Source organism: Macaca nemestrina, chromosome 10 (assembly GCF_043159975.1).
Source record: "Macaca nemestrina isolate mMacNem1 chromosome 10, mMacNem.hap1, whole genome shotgun sequence".
Lineage (NCBI taxonomy): Eukaryota > Metazoa > Chordata > Mammalia > Primates > Cercopithecidae > Macaca > Macaca nemestrina.
In genome coordinates this window covers 66589914-66610294 of record NC_092134.1, presented here as the reverse complement: position 1 = coordinate 66610294, position 20381 = coordinate 66589914, and the positions used below count along the sequence as shown (strand labels likewise).

At 38.2% G+C, this 20381-nt stretch overlaps 1 protein-coding gene and 1 long non-coding RNA gene across 5 annotated transcripts in view; one reads left to right on the top strand and one right to left on the bottom strand.

The window, feature by feature from the left end:
* The window catches only part of LOC105473429 (glutamate receptor interacting protein 1), a 711108-nt gene that overhangs the window by 470265 nt on the left and 220462 nt on the right, over positions 1-20381 (bottom strand). The gene's annotated exons all lie outside the window — the stretch shown is intronic.
* LOC139356717 (uncharacterized) lies at positions 2751-18622 on the top strand. Its single transcript, XR_011609058.1, has 3 exons — positions 2751-2887; positions 5063-5140; positions 18521-18622. It is a non-coding gene; the product is annotated as an uncharacterized lncRNA (long non-coding RNA).

Genomic DNA, 20381 nt, shown 5'->3' with positions numbered 1-20381 from the left:
TGACAATGTAGATTTGAAAAACCTGAAAAAAAAAGTCTCCCTTCCACATCTGCCTTTTTTCCCCACCTCAGTAAACAAGCACTGGCTCTTTTGAGGTACCATTTTGAAATTACTGTGAAAATTAGATAAACATGTGTCTATAATTCAAACTTAAATTCCTTTTCATAAAAACATATCTTGCTAATAGGGCCACTACCAAATAAGTGTGTCAAGTTCTAGTTTTCTTAGTGCTTCATTGGTGGTCAGAAGCTGCTGAGAAGAAGGTACGACACTGTCTTTCCATGGTTCTTTCACTGCAGCCTCCCACAGGAAGCAAATACGTCACTGTCAAACCCTGGACTTGCCCTAATTCTGGGACTCCTATGCCTCAGGGTCCAAAGTGGATGAAATCTTAGTCCCAAGATGACATAAATTACCACTTTTGTGGTGAGGCAATTATTTTATCTTAGTTTAACATTCACACACTACCTTTTCTACAGGCTTTAATAAATTATAGAATTGTAGGCCTTGTGAATTGTAGATATAATCATAATTATAGATGATGCCATATGTGATAGTATTAGGTTAAAGACAGCAAGACACTGCCAAAGGCTATACTAAAAAAAATAAAACTAATAAATAGGCATGATACTTGGAATTGCTGACACTGAGTTCACCTTTCAAAATTTAAGGCCACATCATCCATTTATTTTCTACCCTACTGCCCTACAGTATTTAAATAATATGATTTGAAGATTACTAGTAGTATTAATAACACCTCACATCCCCATCACTTTTACATTTTCAAAACACATTTACAACTGTTATCTCATTTTAGATAAGTAAAAATAGAATCAAGTATGATTAACCCCCATTTTTCAATAGATGTTTTAGGTAAGTAAAAATAAAATCAAGCATGATTTACCCTCATCATTTTTCAGTCTTTCTTATAAAGAAAGTTTTGTCTTTCTTTTGCAATAGACATATTAATATTAACACCTTCCCTTAAAAACTCAGCTCCAACTCCCTGGTCAGGTGAGGAGGCCTCCTGAGAGTGACACTATACTGTCTGCCATATCCCTCTGCAGACTTAGTTCTTTTCAAGTGTGTCTTACCTTTCATTTGCTTGATGAGAATCTCATTAACAGAAGGTATTTAACTTATGTCTATTTTTGTTTGGTATTGCTCCTGTAATGCCTCATAAATGCTGTTGTTCATAGAAGCATTCAACAAGGACAACCAATGGTCTGACATTTAGCCATTGATTGAAGGATCTTTATCATTTCTGAGAAACTTCTCTTACTTTATATCCCAGTGGCAGACCAAAAAACTGCCCACCTCCCCACGATGAATTCACTTCTTAATCCCCAGAACCCATAAATATTATTTTTTATGGCAAACGAGTGACTATTACCTCTTATGGCTAAGGACATGATGTTGAGAAAAGGAGCTTATCTTGAACTATCCAAGTAGACTCTAAAATGCAACCACACATATTCTTGTGAGAAAGTGGCAGAGGAAGTTCTGAAGCACAGACACACAAAAGAGGAGGAGAAAATCTGTACATGAGGGTAGAGATTGGAGTGACATGGTCACAAGTCAGGGAATGCCAGCAGCCATCAAAAGCTGGGAAGGGCAAGGGACAGATTCTTCCCTACAGCCCCACAGGGAACGGGACCCTGCTGACACTTTGAGGTCAGCTCCATAAAACTGAGTTTGGATTTCTGACATCCCAGGACTCTAAGAAAAACAATAAAATTTATGTTATTTTAAGCCACCAAGCTTGTGGTAATAACAGAACAGCCACAGGAAACTAATACAAGCCCCTAACCCTTGATCCTTCCTTTCTCCCAAAACAGTAAAAGACACTGTGTCTCTTCCTCCACTCCCCACTTGCCCCCAAATCTAGTTAAATTTTGTCTCCAGGATGAATGTTTCTGTCCAATAAGAAAAAAAAATCTTTGTAGTAGATTCCCATTTGCATGGCATTTTATAGCTCAAGCACTTTCCTAAACCATTTGATCCTTCAATCATATTGTGAGGTAAACAGGGCAAGTACTGTTACCTCTCAGTGTCAGGTTAGGAAAGCCTGCTGAGAGAATAAGTCACCCTAAGCTCACAGAGCTGGTTAGGAAAGGAAACTAAGACTTCCTGAGGCAGCCACAATCTCATCCCAACATTGTGAGGCAGAGTTCACTGTTTTACAGATGTGGAAACTGGGCCCCAGAGATGGCAAGTTACTTGTCCAAAGTAAAACAGGCAGTAAGTAAAGGGGTACCTGGGTCTATTTCCCAAGCCCATGAGCTTTCCACATACCATGCTGCAGGCTAGAATACAACCAGGTTATTGCCATAATGAAAATACACTAGAACAATAATCACATAGCTAGTATGTGCTTGGCCCTTATAACACATCAGATACCATGTTAAATGTGTCATATCCATTAATTTATTAGTCCCTGCAACAACCTATGAGGTGGGACTATTAGTTATTGTAGTATACTGAATGATCCACTGCCCCGCGATGCCCAGAACCTGTGAATATGTTACCTTACATGGTAAAAGGGACTTGTAGATGTCCTTACATCAAAGGATCTTGAGAAGGGGAGAATATCCTGGATTATCCAGATGGGCCCAAGGTAATCACAAAAGTTTACATGAGGGAGGTAAGAAGGTCAAAGTTAAGAGAGGTGACCATGGAAGGAGAGGGTCAGAGACAGAGTGAGCCTTGAAGATCTTACACGCTGGCCTGCAGACAGATGAGGGGCCGAAGGAGGAGGCATGGCAGGCAGCCTGCAAAAGCTGAAAAAGGCAAGGTCTCTTGTGGCACCTCCAGAGGGAGTGAGGCTGTGCTGATACCTTGATTTTGGTATGATGAAACCGCTTTCAGACTTCTGACCTCTAGAATGGTGAGATAATAAATTTGTGTTGTTTTCATAAAGTCACTAAGTTTGCGGCAATTTGTTACAATGGGAATAGGAAACCAGTATCATTATCATCCCCATTTTCCAAATGAGAAAACAGAAGCCCAGAGAAGTTAACTTGCTCTAAGGTCACACAGCAGCTAAATGGCAGCTCTAGGATTCAAATCCAGGTAACCAACTCCAGACCCTGGTGTTGGTATTTCAATGCCTGCTTTTTTTTTTTTTTCTGTTTTGTTTTTATTTTGTGAGACAGGGTCTCACTCTGTCACCCCAGAGTGGAGTACAGTGGTGTGATCACGGCTCACTGCAGCCTTGGCCTCCTGGGCTCAAGCAATCCTCCCACCTCAGCCTCCCGAGTTGCTGGGACTACAAGCATGTGCCACCACACTTGGGTAATTTTTTATTTGTTATAGACATGGGGTCTCACTGTGTTCTATGACACCCAGACTGGTCTCGAACTCTTGGGCTAAAGCAATCCTCTTGCCTCGGCCTCCCAAAGTGCTGGTATTATAGGTGTGAGCTACTGCACCCAGCTTCCTCAGGAACCATCTGAAACTATTGCTCCAAAAAAGTAATATCTGAATTTCATTGCCACCAACTACATGGCTACGTAGAAATGCAAAATAATCTGCTGTTTTAACTCTGCAAGGTGACACTGGGCTCTGTTTTTTCAGGAATGCTGATTAGTTCATGCTGATTTATTCACATTAGCATTATGTTAATGTCATTGATATTTTTATATACTTAGAGATATCTTACATTAGCAACTTCTCTCAAGAATGACAACAGAATGAATGATTTGACTCTTGTCAGCCCAAGATTGAAGGTAAGAGTCATGAAGCTCTTCTACAGATGTCATGTGTTGGCCCAATCAAGTTCCCTGGACATATTTCAAAATTATAACAGCTAATAAGTATATGCTTTATGTGTGTCCTCACAAACCGCACTTCAAAGCAGGTATTTCATCTTCCATTTACAGATTTAAAAACTGAAACTCTGAGAGGTTAAATAACTTGGCTGTGGTCACACCGCTGGAAAATGGAAATGGCAGAATCATATATCACTGAGATGTATAATATGCTCTTTCTAGATTTCACACCAAGAAGTGATGTTTCCCTTTGGGATGAGCATGGTACAAAACCCAGATTTTCCTCTTACTTTCTAAGTTACTTAACCTCCTGATGCCTTGTATGTATAAAACCAGGATAACAATAGTACCTACCACCTAGAATAAAAACTAATTGAGTTTATTATAAAATTTTATAAAATTATAAAAACTATTTATCAAGCAGTAAAAACTAATTGAGTTACACATGTAAAGTGCTTGGCAAAATCTCTGGAATAAAGTAAGGTATTTATTTTAGTATGTGTTTTTAACCATTTTTATTATAGATTTGACTTACAAGTTAGACTTTCCTCAATCATTCTGCACTACCTCATGTTCTATCCAGACTCACATTTGGAAAAATTTTAGGTTCTGCAAAAGATCAAGACAAGTTGTGAATTGAGACAAGTTACTTCTGAGACTTGCTCTGGGTACACTTAAGACCTGTACCTTGCTACTAAATTAGTTTCATGCTTAGAAAATATCAAAAGGTCATTAAGTTCATCCTCAAGTTGTGGCCTGGTTTCCTTCTGAAATTCTTACCTTAGTTTGAAATACCTCTAGAGAAAAACATTTTATAGCTTCCTATGGTAACTGATTCGAATGTCAGACTTGGAGATATTAAAAGTCATGAGCACAATGCCTTATGTTTCACTTACAGGTTGGAGCTCAGAAAGATATAAAATGCTATCTACGACCCTCCTATAGAGACCTGGGCTATTTACAAAGGGGTTTCTTAAATTTTAGCTGACATTCATCCTTCTAAATCAATGCTTAATATTGTGTTCATTCCATCCTTCCTGGGAACCAATGAAAATCTCAACTTAAAAACTGGATCATCTGTTTATGAGAAAAAAAATTATTTTGCTTTTAGAACTGCACAACTTAGGAAGTGATTTAGTGATTTACTACAAAGTGATCCCCGGTAATGCAGTAAGTCGGGAGGAGGGGTACTAAGCTGGTTATAGTGAGGTATTTAAGAAAATATCCAAACTATAAATACAGAGAAACAGATTCTACAAACACTTCTTTATTTTCTGTTTATCTGGCCTTAGGCAAATCTATAAAAATGGAAAGCTAACAACTAACCTGTTTATTGGACAGTCATATGATGACAATCAAGTGATATCTTGGTAAGTAAAGTGCATCAGTGACTGTAAAATACTGTGTAACAGGTGGCTCCCAGGGGACGATCTTTGATGCTACCAAAGTTAAAGTCTCTGACCCATGATCCTAGCAACATGAACACAGACAGCTAAACTTTCTGAGTTCTTTTCAGCCCGGCAGCATGGAGTTTGCGTTGAGATGTGTTCCTCCTGGTGGCTCTTTGAATGAGCAACTGGCTTACAGAGACTCGATGATGGAACCTACCAACTTAGGGCAGAATCTAATCCTAGAATTCCCAATTTCATGAAATCAATTTCCCCTGTAAACCTGAAGCCCATCTCTGCAGGATGCAGCCACTTCCCTGGCTGCTGTCACAAGACATGGTGTCAAGAAAGGTGTTTGATTCAGTCTGGAGTGGTGCATAGGTTGTCTAGTTTACAGGGGCCCCCGGCTACGGTTGTGAAACAGGGTGTGTACTCTACAGTGGCCCTTCTGGAACATCCAGCTCCCGCCACTCTGTTTATTCTGGCATAAGAGTGAGGTTGAATTTACTTTTCTTCAGAAGCGCTCCCATATTTTTAGCCACTCTTCCCTGGGCTCCAAGTGGGGAAGTCCCCATCATTCCCCAGCATAAGGATCCAGGTCTCCTCACATTACTCAGGCATTCTGCTTCATTTCTCTTATTTAGCCCTGGACTGAGGAAACCAATGGCCACTCATGGGGTCTGCCTTTCTCCAGGGGAAATGTGACTCTCTTCTCCTTCTCCCCTCACCATCCTGAGTTCACTCATAACCTTCAGACTTGTACCCCACTTCCTCACGCAACACTGGACCCTTATCACCAACTTCAAACTGAATTATTTTGATTCTTGTCATCATTAATATTGGAATTTTAAAATCAGCATGAATTTGGGTACTGTGTGTAGCCAACTAAAACAAGTCACAACATTATTTATCTATCTCTTACATTAAAAAAGAAAGTGTAAGAATTGAAAGTAGAGGGAAAAGCTTTAATAGACAGGACAAAATACATCAAAGGCTTACAATGTGCTAGCTATTAAACAAAAATTAAAAGGATTATGTTGGCCATGCACTGTGGTTCATGCCTGTAATCCTGGCACTTAGGAAGGCTGAGGCGGATGGATCACTTGAGGTCAGGAGTTCGAGACCAGGCTGACCAACATGGTGAAATCCTGTCTCTACTAAAAATACAAACAAATTAGCTGGGCATGGTGGTGCGCGCCTATAATCCCAGCTACTCTGGAGGCTGAGGCAGGAGAATTGTTTGAACCCAGGAGATGGAAGTTGCAGTGAGCCCAGATCATGCCACTGCACTCCAACCTGTGCAACAGAGTAAGACTTCATCTTGGAAAAAAAAAAGAAAAAAAAGTCGGAGGATTATGTCATTTGATCCTCCATACAGACTAATGAGTTAGGTATTATAACAAGTGATTACACTGAAGCTTTGAGACATTACCTTCCCACATGTTACACAGTTACTGAGTGGCAAAACCAGGACTCAAAGCTTTATATTGTACTGCCTCTGTGACAAAATCAAGCAATCAAGCAATGGTCTTTCAGTCCTCGCTGATAGCTTAGTATGTGCATGAGAAAACAGTGACTCAACTAATACAGATACAAAATAAAGTACCATAAAGGCTTAAAATCTCTACGGGAAAATGAAATTAAGGATCTTCCTTAGGATCAAAGAAAATACAAATTTTACTTAAATAGTGACTGATAAATAGTACAGTTAAAACCCATTATGTTACCATTTTTGTATGTATTTCCATTGCATCTGCTTCAAATGTACTTTAAAGTGTCTGATGTTTGACAATGACTTACATCATTGTAGTAGAGGCATGCAATTGGCTGGAGTGTGTGGATAGTTAAAAACAGCCCTTCTGTGGTGATTTTTAGATACAATACCAAAGGCATGATCCATAAAAGAATTGCCTATAGTCCATAAAAGAAAGAATTGCCTATAGAATTGCCTTGGGAGGCTGAGGCAGGAGGATTGCTTGAGCTCCGGAGTTCAAGGCTGTGTGAGCTATGCTCACATAACTGTATGCCAGCCTGGGTAACACAGCATAACAAGACTCATCTCTTAAAAAAAGGGGGGTGGGATCAGGAGTAGGGGAGAGAAAGAATTGATGAGCTATACTTTATTAAAAGTAAAAATTTCTGTTCTGAGAAAGGCACTGAGAAGAGAATGAAAGGACAAGCCACAGACTGGGAAAAAATAATTCCAAAAGACATATCTGATAAAGGATTATTATCTAAAATACATAAAGAATTTTTAAAACTCAAGAAGAAAAACAACCAAATTAAAAAAAAAAAAAAACAGATACCTCAACAAAGAAGATACAGAGTAACAGGAACTATCGATTCATTGCTGATGAGAATGTAATACAGTACAGCCACTCTGGAAGAAGTCTGGATATTTCTTACAAAACTAAACATACTCTTACCATTTGACATAGCAATCCCAGTCATTAGTATGAAAAAAAAGTTGAAAACTTATGTTCACAGTAAAACCTGCACATGGATGTTTGTATCACTGCCATATGTTTATATCATTGCCAATTGCCAAAACTTGGAATGTTTATATCATTGTTTATATAAATGAAATGTTTATATCATTGCCAATTGCCAAAACTTAGAGGCAACCAAGACGCCCCTCAGTAGGTGACTGGATTAATAAACTGTAATACATCTAGATACTAGAATATTATTCAGCACCAAGAAATGAAGTATTAAGCCATGGAAAACCATGGAGGGAACTTAAATGCATATTACTAAGTGAAAAAAGCCAATCCCAAAAGGCTGCATACTATATGATTCAAACTGCATGACATTTGGAAAAAGCAAAACTAGGGACAGTAAAACGAACAGTGATTGTTGGGTGTTGGGGAATGGACAGGTGGAACACAGAAGACCTTTAAGGCAGTGAAATCATTTTGTGTGATACCCCAGTGGTGGACAGATGTCATCATATATCTACCCAAACCTACAGAATGTACACCACCAAGGGTGAACCATGATGTAAACTATTAATTTAGGTTCATCAATTGTAACAAATGTGCCACTCTGGTGGGAGATGTTTATAATGGGGGAGGCTGTGTGTGTATAGGGGGAGGGAACATATAAAACTCTCTATACCTTCCACTTGATTTTACTATGAACCTAAAACTGGTCTAAAAATAAATCCTATTTTTAAAAGAACAGCTATTTTACGTCAGTCTATGACTACTGTTGGTAAGAAGTTAAGGCTCTAATAAAGTAGCAAATATGACATGATTGTTTTACCCTCCTGCTGGGTTTCAGGATCGACCATATAATCATAAACAAAACTCATCTATGACATAACAAGTAAGCCTTCTTTATGGATAATGTTGCTCAAAACTCGGCATCTCTAAATGCTCCGAGAAGAGTCCAAGCCCAGGAACCTCACAACCTCATCTCCCTCAAGAAGATGCCTGCTTCCCCGAGGCCTTAAATGGCTCCCACACTTCCTGGGCCTTTATCCACAGCCCTTTTACATAAGCCAGCTACTTAGTTCATGGGAGCTTTCAAGCAGTGACATAGTGGCAATTTGCATTAGCATGCTCTTCTATACATCTTTTAAAATAGGCCATAGCTCTTGGAGTAGAAAGGTCATTAAAAGAATTTCCCCGACCACTCTCCCTTAAATTGATTTCACTAAATTTAGAGAGAAAATACACAAGTGTGATATATTTTTTCTGCTTGTGACTCTCTAGGCTTACACATATCTTTTAACTTGTAAACAATAAAATAATGAGAATACCTTCACTAGAAGGATGAAAGACTGGCATTGATATTAAAAAAAATGCTTCCATTAATAACATGGATTAATGGCCAGCAGCAGTACTTGGTGTCCTCCTTCCCTAGTTTCACATTTATGAACTTGAAATGAGTACTATCAAGAAAAGGCCTCATTTACAGGCTGGCAGCAGGTTGCCCCACTAAAAGCAGAAGTGATGATTAGTTCATTTGAAGAGGAGGATGTTTAGAGCTCACAGAAAGCTGGACCATCAAAGCAGCACACCTCTCTTTCAAAGAAAGGAAAGGTACCTTCATGTTGTTTTTTTCCCCCTCTTCAAAGCTTGTCTTTCAACTGGAGGTTGGAGAGAAGGGAATGCATGCTTTTAATCCAAATGATAATTGCTGTCAAACAACCTAGTCTGAAATCATTTTCATTATGCACTGAGTCATCACAGGAGATCTGTCATTTTTATTTTTCCCCTGAACTTACTGCTCATGACTTTTCTCTTTCTAAGAAAAAGTTAGAAGTCTTTATTACTCATTCAAATTAATTTAACTCAAATTTACTGAGTACCCACTATGAGCCATAACGGGCCTGTGAGATGCACACATAAATAAGACACTGTTCTAATCTTTCTAATCTTTAATGCCCTCACATTAGAGTAAAGGAGAGACAGATTTAGAGAAGAGTTGCATTAACAAAAGTATCTAAAACATACAGAGACAGAACAACGAAGCAACTGATTGACTCGTTTGGGTAAGTCAAGAAGACTTCGGCTGGGCGCGGTGGCTCAAGCCTGTAATCCCAGCACTTTGGGAGGCCGAGGCGGGCGGATCACAAGGTCAGGAGATCGAGACCACAGTGAAACCCCGTCTCTACTAAAAATACAAAAAATTAGCCGGGCGCGGTGGCGGGCGCCTGTAGTCCCAGCTACTCAGGAGGCTGAGGCAGGAGAATGGCGGGAACCCGGGAGGCGGAGCTTGCAGTGAGCCGAGATCGCGCCACTGCACTCCAGCCTGGGCAACAGCGTGAGACTCCGTCTCAAAAAAAAAAAAAAAAAAAAAAAAGAAGACTTCAGAGGGGAGAAGGTGTCTCAGCAAATCATTGATGTGCACTTGGTATACTTTCAGAAAAGGAGGGCATTTCTCCAGACACAGCAACATGCAACAATGCCCACAGGCCTACTGTAATTAGCTCAGTGTGGTATGTGTGCAGCAAAAGTGAAATGAGACTGGGGAAGTTGGCAAGGGCAAAGTAATGAAAAGGCATATTAAGGAATTTATATTTTACCTTGCAAGCAATGAAAGGCCATTGAAAAGTTTCTAAAAAAAATAACACAAATCTATATGACCTTTAGGAACATCACTCTGTTGGTGGCATAGAGAATAGGCTGAAGAAAGGTTGTAGGGAGATAGTTAGAAGCCTATTGCAATGGTCCAGGCATAGTTGAATGAGAATGTGAGCAAATACGGTAGTGGGAGGGTAAAGGAGAAAGGTCAAATGTTTAAGTCTTAGTAACAGAATAAAGAGGAAGGTGTCGGGGATAAGTTTGTAGACTTTGCTTGGGCTATTTCAGAATGGTGGTTTAAAAAATCCAGCAGGAGGCCGGGTGCGGTGGCTCATGCCTATAATCTCAGAACTTTGGGAGGCTGAGGCAGGCGGATCACCTGAGATCAGGAGTTTGAGACCAGCCTGGCCAACATGGTGAAACCCTGTCTCTACTAAAAATGCACGCACACACACACACACACACACACACACACACACACACACACACACACACACAAATGAGCTGGGCATGGTGGTGCATGCCTGTAATCCCAGCTACTCTGGAGGCTGAGGCAGGAGAATCTCTTGAACCTGGGAGGCGGAGGTTGCAGTTAGCCGAGATCGCAGCACTGCACTCCAGCCCGGGCGACAGAGCAAGACTCCATCTTTTAAAAAAAAAAAAAAAAAAAAATCCAGCAGGAGAACCAATTTTGGGGTAATGAGTTCATTCTTTCCAGAATGGCAGTAGGTGAGTTATAGTCTCCATTACTCTATCACTGGGCACCATTTATGTTTCTATGCTTTTTAGAGCACCGATTCTAATAACTTTAAAAATATTTCAAGTGTTTCAAAGCGAAAAAGTTAGCAGGTGATTGGTAAAAGAGTTACCAAATAGCAAGATGAGGTTGGAACATCAAGATTACACTAATAAGACAGGACACTCTTCCCTAGAGTGAACACAGGAGACGCCAAACTCTGATCAGACAAGAATCTTGCCAGCAGCAGAGGCACAACACACTTATTCATGCATGTGAACAAATCGACTTAGACATAATAAAGCCAAAGAATCTGATGAGGAATGTTTGGGATCAGTGACTGGGTTAAAATAATAGGAGAGAAAAAGTACAAGGACAGAGCATCACCCGATAAGGGGGCACGATGTACTTTCATTTGGACTGATAAAAATAGGTGAGTGATTCAGGTAATTCTTTTTGGTTTGGTAGCAGTGGTGACTGGGCAAGATTGAAAATGAAAGAGGTTAAAAACAAGAAAAGCCCACCAAGTAAGAAAGGATGACAGAATAGGCACAAGGATCACAGAATTGTCAGAGTGAAATATTGGGGTTGTAGATAAAGGCAGACTTCTATGTAGCCAATTTTAAACTTAGCACCAAAAAAGATATTTTAAAGGGCAAGTCAGAGTAGGGGCAGAAACAATGAGCTGCCTCGATCACAAATACTACAAGATCTCTACCACAGACTTGAATGTTTTATAGCAAACAGCAATGAAATCAAGACACTAAGGGTTCCTCACTGCAATACCAAGTATTATCATGATGACTATAACTATGAAAAAAGACTAATTTGAATTTCATTCTCAACAGATTCATATTTGAGATAAAAATGCAAAAGGAAAGAGAGAAAAATGAAAAAATCCCGCATTTCTTGAACAGAAAAAAAATCCTGCCATTTGGTGTCAGTAAAAAAATGGACATTTGAAATAATTTAGCAAGCAAAATTGCCCTGTGATTCTGGAGTCCCTAATGAACTATTAGGGACCATTACGGGAAAATGAGTATACAGGTGCAGATGATGTCTATTTCACCTATTTATGAGGTCAAACTGCAATAGACATAATTCTTTGAGAATTACGAGAATTTTCAAAATGATTTAATTCTGCAAGTTAATTGCATGCAATATTCATCTGTGAGTTTATTTTAAATATATATTTGCCTACACACAATACTGCCTCAGTGTATGCACATGTTAATATGTATGATATGAAGACTCACAATAGTATTAAGAAACACCTGAAAAATTCCACCCAGTCAACTGAATTTTGGCAGCTGTGTAGCATGAAAAACAATGAAGAGATATATCCCCAAAGGGATAAGCTTGGGCCTCAAAGGCCAAAAAAGAAAATAGGAATTCATAGCACAGTGGAATCCAGAAAAGCATAGGTAACAGTCTGCTAAGTGACATCTTATTTATGAGAACAGGTATCCTACCTGGTCAGTTTGGGAGGGGGGACAAAGAGTTCAGCTCAACAAATATTTTTTTTAAATATTTATTATTATTATACTTTAAGTTGTAGGGTACATGTGCATAACGTGCAGGTTTGTTACATATGTATACTTGTGCCATGCAGCTCAACAAATATTAATGGCACTTACTCTGTGCAAGGCACTCTGCTAAGTGCTTCAGATTAAGAGAGCCAGATGGATTCCCATTCATTGCCCCTCTGTACCAATCTCTCTTATCTCCATATTGTCACCATTTATATTTGATAAGTGTGTTCGAAAGATACCATGGGTAGCCATTATAATCAATAAGGTTGCAAATTCAATAATTTCATCCACGATCCAAATGGTAAATTATTTTAACTTGGATATTTGTATTCTCAGGCTTTGGTCCTGCACTGCTGTTTCATGGTTTAGGCTTATAAATTCTCCCGATTCAAGCCCATAAGTGCCTCAAGCTGCAGCTACAGCTACCTCAAGCACAGAAGATAAAATGTCCCATCAACATATAATTAAAGGAAAATCTCTACTATTTGGGGATTTAAAATAATAATCATAATAGGCATCTGGTATTGATTGCCAACTGAAGCAAACTTGAGGATTTCCATCTCCAAAGTTATTATCTCAAGTATGAAGCAGTGGAGGTTGTTCTTATTAAGGAACAATAATGAGCTACCAGTTTGGGGTGGTGGCTTTTAATCACTAATAAAATTGTGAAAACTCAACATAATTCTAATGTTAATCTACTGGGGAATGGCTACAAAACAACGTAAGAGGCAGCTTTTAAAGAAGAAATATTTGTCCTAGACAAGAGCAGGGAAGGAACAAGATCATTAGACAATGACAGTAAGGGCTGCACTGTTAATGAGGCATATGTAAAAATTTTCCTAGCTGATTGGTTGACATTTTTCTTGCCAGTGATGTTATTATTCACCTTGTAAAGTGAATTCATTTTACATCAGGGCATAATATTAACTCTGAAATACCTAAGATTTTCACACTACTGAGCAATATGTTTAGACTTAAACCTACTGAACTCCTACTATGTGCCAAGCTTGATAGAACAAAAGTCCCCATACTCTCTGGTCATTTGGGCTGCCTGAGAGGCAGAAAAGGGTAGGAGCTATATCAGCCTCTGGTCCTCTATTGCCTGACTGACAAAGTCAAACATGCACAGACAGCCCAGTGGGCCTCTTTTTATTTTTATTTTTTTAAAGGGCAGGTCATTCAACTACTATTTTCTAACTGGCTAACATATTTTTAAAATCCTTTTGAAACTGAAAGAGTTGCCAAGTAAAAGACACTCATTTAAATGTGAATTTCAGGTAACAAGGAATAATTTTTTAGTATAAGGTTATTTCAAATACTAAATAGGGTATACTTCCATTAAAAATTATTTGTTGTTTTCTGAAATTCAAATTTAACTAAACACCCCATAGGTTTATCTGCAAAATCTGGTATAGCTGAGCTCACAAAGATACAAGGAAAATCCTCAGGGTGGAAGTGGGAAGCAAAAATGAATGAAAACTGAAGTTCTGAGCAACTGGCGTAATGCAGACCCTTCCCATGTGTTTGTTTCCTCTTCCCTTTCTCCTCCTCTCTTTTCTTGTGCCTCTGTTAGGCCTTAAAGGGATACCAAGAAGTGTATGTCCTTCTCCACAGAGAGCATACCATTAATAAAACAAATACAGTCATGTAATAAAAGATGATATGTGCTAGTATTGAAGAAGAGGCCAGGAGTATTTTTCTATAAAGAGAGAGAGAGATTAAGTATAATTAAACATATATCACTATCTAATAAGTAAACATTCTTTAAAGTAATTCTAAAACACAAAGATGTGAGATGAAGCAAGGCACTGCACAGCACTTTTTGATTATTCAAGGCATTCTTCAATACATCTTTTTGAGGCATGCTCTTCAATTCCCTAGGTTATTTTCTATAGGTACTAGCTCAGTCTCCTGCCTTTGAAAGTTGGGCTCAAATCTCAAATCTCAAGTGGGGTTTCATGAAATATAAAGGTGTGACCATAAAGGTGGCCACAGTTAGCTGACAAAACAAAGCAACACCACCAGAGAAATTGAGGAGACATAGTTAGAACCTAAAGAAGCCTTTATCGCTTCGGGGGAGCATCTTGGGGTAAACATCCTCCTCCACAAATGCCTAGCACAAGGCTTATATTTGCCTATTCTGCAAATCACATTTACAAAGGCAAAGCAGGCAAAATACTTAAAGACACGCATAATAAAAATACAGGTTTTATTTTAAAAACATATAGAGGGCAAAAGTTTTCTATAAGCTTCATAATCCTGGCGATTTTCCCTTCCCAAAGTAAGATCAGCAATGATGTCTCTACCCTTGCCCCTAGTCCCTCCCATCACAGAGATAGATTTCCAGCACTTCGATGTCAGTCCCCTTATTGAGGATACACATATTGTATAAATTCTTTTTCTAAAAACTACAAGTATATGCCCATGATAGAAAAACATTTTCAATGAATAAAATTAACCTGAATAAATGCAAACATCTATAATACCTGCTGTTAACATTTTCATATTTCCTACTAGTTCTCTTATATACATAACTTATATAATCAAGATCTTATTGTATGTATAATTTTATATCCCATATAACATTTTATATATACAATATAGAATAAATGTTACCCATACAATTGTATATTGGAAGGATATCTCATGATTTGGTTAATCAAATTTGTTCATTTTAGTAAGATCTGTTTCTGGAGCAGACTGTCTGTGCTGGATCCCAGCATCTCCACTCACTGTTGTGTGGCCTTTAGCACTCCCTGCCTCAGTTTCCTTTGGGTGTTGTTATGAATTTTAAATGAGTTAATAGTAAGTATTAACACTTATATAGTGCCTGACATATTATGAATGCTCAATGTTTGCTATTAGTATTTTTGCTATTATGAAAACATTATTTTGTATATCTTTTGGGGATAAGAAGCTAGAAAAGTCATAACAAAAGTTAAAAAAGTCATAACAAAAGTTAAAAAACAAAAGATAAAACAAAAATGTCCAATGGGACTGATAGGGATTTCTCTGATACTATAAGAAATAACAGTTTGTACAAGTTTCCAGTGTTGAGCATATAATGGATACTAAATTGATGCTGTTGAATGAATTAATTAATGAATCAATAAACCGATGTTTTTTAGTTTAGGGTCATAGATGCATTTTTATTTATTTCCATGTGTAAGGTATGTCTCTGGAAACTGAAACAATAAAGTACGGGAAGCCATCAGCTGCTTATGTTTTTAGGATCAAAGAAAAGATACGGTCTGTAGGACCCCTTGATATAATAGAATGAAGGTTGTTAAAGTTGTCAAAATATCATATACATGTGTATATGAAAAGAGATTAACTCACCTGTTTAAAAGAGCTTTAAACTAAAATTGTCAAGAAAACACTTTAAAAGAACCTGAGAAAGTATCTAGTAATAGTGTAGAGAAAACAATAGCAAAAAAGACTAGAGCTCAAACCTCCTAAGCCAGTTCCTGAAGAGTATACTACCATTCCTCAATTAACAACAAAAGCTTAAGGATAAAGAAAACAATTCTATTTATAATAGCATCAAGAATAAAATGTTTAGAAATAAATGTAACCATTTGTACACTGAAAACTAAAAAACATTGCTAGAAAAAATTACAGAAGACACAAACAAATGGCAAGATATCTCATATTCATGAATTGAATATGAGAATGAAATTGAACGTGAGGGTGTATTTAGGGGCTCCTTATTCATGATCATTTTGACTATTTTGGGTTCTTTGATATTCCACATGAATTTTAGCATGGATTTTTTGGTCAAATTCTGCAGAAAGCACTGTTGAGATTTTAATAGGGATTGCATTAAATACAATCAAATCATGAAAAGACTAACAAATCTGAAGATCTCACACTTTCTGGTTTCAAAACGTATTACAAAGCTACAGTAATCAAAACCGTGCTGGCATAAAGACATAGAGGTCAATAAAATAGAATAAGGAACCCCCAAATAAACCCTCATATATATGACCAAATGATTTCAACAAGGGTGTCAAGACCATTTCATGGGGAAAGGAAAAACATTTTTAAACAAATAACATTGGGAAAACAATATCTATATGTAAAGGAATGAAGTTGAACTCTTACCTTACACCATATATAAAAATTAATTCAAAATGCATAGAATATTTAAACATAACAGCAAAAACTATAAAACTCTTACAAGAAAACTTAGAGAAAAAGTTTTATGACATTAAATTTGACAATGACTTCTTGGATATGCCACCAAGAACATAAGCAATAAAAGTAAAAATAGATAACATTGACTACATCATAATTAAAAGCTTCAACATATTGAAAAGTCAGCCTATGGAATGGGAGAAAATATTTGTAAATCATATATCTAATAAGGGGTTAATATCCAGAATATATAAAGAACCCTACAATTCAACAATAACAAAAATCAACCTGATTTTAAACGGGTGAAATACTTGAATAGACATTCCTCCAAAGATATACAAATGGCCAATTAGCACACGAAAATATGCTCATCACTACTTATTACCCAGAATATATAAAGAATCCTACAACTCAACAACAAAAAAATCAAACAACCTGATTTTAAATGGGCAAAACACTTGAATAGACATTCCTCCAAAGATAAACCAATAGCCAATGAGCACACAAAAACATGCTCAACATCACTACTTATTAGAAATATGCAAATCAAAACCATGAGATACCACCTTGGACCCATTAGGATGGCTACTGTCAACAAGAACAACAACAACAACAAAGAGACAGAAAATAACAAGTGTTGCTGACGATGTGGAGAAATTGGAAGCTTTATGCAGTGCTGGTGGTAGTATAAAATGGTACAGCCGCTATGGAAAACAATAGGACTGCTCCTCGAAAACTTAAAAGTAAACTTATTATGTGCTCCACAATTCCACTTCTGGGTCTATTCTCAAAACAATTGAATGCAAAGTCTTAAAGAGGTATCTGTTCCCATGTTCACAGTAGCATTATTCACAATGGCCAAAAGATGGACGCAACCCAAGTGTCCATCAATGGATGAACTGCCAAACAAAATGTGTACGTACTTAGATATGATGAAATATTATTCAGCCTTAAGAAGGAAGAAAACTCTGACAGATGCTGTAACATGGGTGAACCCTGAGAACATTATGCCAAGTGAAATAAACCAGTCACAAAAAAGAAATATCACATGATTCCACTTATATGAGGTATCTAGAATAGTCAAATTCATAGAGACAGAAAATAGAGTGGCAGTTGCCAGTGGCTAAGAAGTGATGGGAATGATGAGTTAGTGCTTAATGGACATCGACTTTCAGTTTTGAAAGATGAAAAGTGTTCTAGAGATTGGTTGTACAACAATGTGAATATATTTAACACTATTGAACTGTACACTTAAAAATGGTTAAGATATAGCAAATTTCATATTATGTATTTTACAACAATTAAAAATAAGAAAAAATGCACAATAAAAATGTTTAAAGATAAATATAGGGTCTGGGCGTGGTGGCTCACACATATAATCCCAGCACTTTGAGAGGTCAAGGTGGGTGGACCACTTGAGGTCAGGAGTTCGAGACCTACCTGGCCAACATGGTAAAACCCCAACTAGCCAGGCGTGGTGGTGCATGCCTGTAGTCCCAACTACTCGGGAGGCTAAGGCAGGAGAATCACTTGAACCTGGGAGGCGGAGGTTGCAGTGAGCCGAGATCAGGCCAGTGTACTACATCCTGGGTGACAGAGTGAGACTCCTCTGTCTCAAACAAAACAAAACAAAAGATAAACATAGGAACATTTGATAATTCATGCTTTCTGGTATTAATTTTTGCATTCCACTTTTATTTAAATAATTTTAAAGTTCTGTCTTCCCCAAAAAACTGTAATTTTTGTGGGATGAGGGACTGGGTCCTATGATCTGGGTACACTGCAGACTTACAATGTGTCTTTGATAGCTAACTGAAATAAAATTAACATAATAATGTTGGATTAATCTTCTTTTGAGCTCAAACATTAATAGTCTTTATACTAGCTGAGTATACTCAGTAGGTCAAGGAGAATCTCTATCCTGCAGGAACATCTATTCTGAAAGACAGAAAAGCCTGAACAAGAGGACTCTATTTAATTCTCTTAAATGAAGTGCGCAAAGGACTACTGGCATGTAATAAACTCCTTACCTACCAGTCCTTCGAGGGTGGAATAATTTGTTATCTAGGTAGTCTAAACCTCTACTCCTACACCTCTCCCAGAAAAACTGTCGGCTTCCATTAAACTAAAATATTCATCACTGTCCAAATTTGCATCACCCATTGTGCTTCTGAATCTTGATTCACACTATTTCTCAGGCCTGCTATTCTCTTGCTTCAATCCAACAATGCTCACATCTCCCTCCCTGCAAAAGGTATTCCTCATCAAGAGGCTTTGGAGACTGCCATCTTTGGTGATTACTACCATTTATAATTCTCACTTGCTAAGATTTTTTAAAGTCTACTATATGCCCTCCTTCTTCAACAAGATCTAGTCACCAGTTCTAAATTGTACATTTGACTGTCTCCTTGACATTTTCTCTCGAACATCTCAAAGTCACCCTAATGTCAACATGCTCCGAACTGAAATTATCCCATAATCCGGGGCCTCTTCCAGTTTTCTGTCTTGGTGAATGGACCCTATTAGACAAGCCAGAAATATATGAGTCATCTTCATCCCCACATTTCTCTTATCCCCAATATCTGTCATAGAAATTCTGTTGATTTTATCTCCTAAATATTTCTGCATCCCAGCTGGAAACCATCACTCTCAGCAAACTATCGCAAGAACAGAAAACCAGACACCGCATGTTCTCACTCATAGGTGGGAAGCAAACAATGAGAACACTTGGACACAGGAAGGGGAACATCACACACCGGGGCCTGTTGTGGGGTGGGGGAGAGGGAAGAGGGAGGGATAGCATTAGGAGATATACGTAATGTAAATGATGAGCTAATGGGTACAGCACACCAACATGACACATGTGCACATATGTAACAAACCTGCACATTGTACACATGTACCCTAGAACTTAAAGTATAATAATAAATGAATAAATAAGGAAAAAATATTTCTCCATTCACCAGTTTCTTGCTGTTTCATCACCAACCTGGTCCAGCATTGTTTTGATAGACTTTATGATTATTTAGGTATGGCAAAGCCAACAGATCAGGAGATGATCGACACTGAAAATATAGTTTATTTTGGAGGCTATGAATATGTTTCTTACCTTGATTGTAGTGATAGTATCACAGGTGTGTGCACATGGCCAAACTCATCCAACAGTATACATTAAACATGTGCAGACTTTGTCTATCAATTCTACCTCAATAACGTTGTAGCTTTTAAAAGACGATTTTTTCTACTTATGATTCTCAAGAAAGGAGCACACGTCACACCACAGGGGGCCATGTGGGGAAATACCAGGGTCAGCCACCGGACACAGGAAGAGGGCAGACCTGTAGGCAGGAGCCTTTACTGTGGTTTCCACGGGGAAAGGATGAGGGAGGCAGGCTAAAGAGGCTTAGGCCTGGCTAGTTTGAATAACATCAGTGGACTCTGGGGCATAGTCACTTTCCTGGTTGTCTGGCATCTGGCCCTGGCATAAATAGGGTAGGTGGATAGTAGTCCAGGATAGGAAAGCCCGATAAGGGAGAAGGATGGAGGTGTGGAATTAATCAGCCACTCCATAAGGGGAAACCACAGACCTCTAGTCACTGCCTCAAAACTAAGGCAAAACAGCATTTTAAAAACTGTATTGCAAGCCATCTGAACCTGCACTGTTGACTTCGATAGCCTCTTAAAATTGTCCCAGCTCTCATTCTCTCCTACTGTCAACTCCTTCACCCTGCCTCAAATCCTTTAGGGATTTCCTGTTTCCTTAAAGATAACATTTTCTAACATGGCTA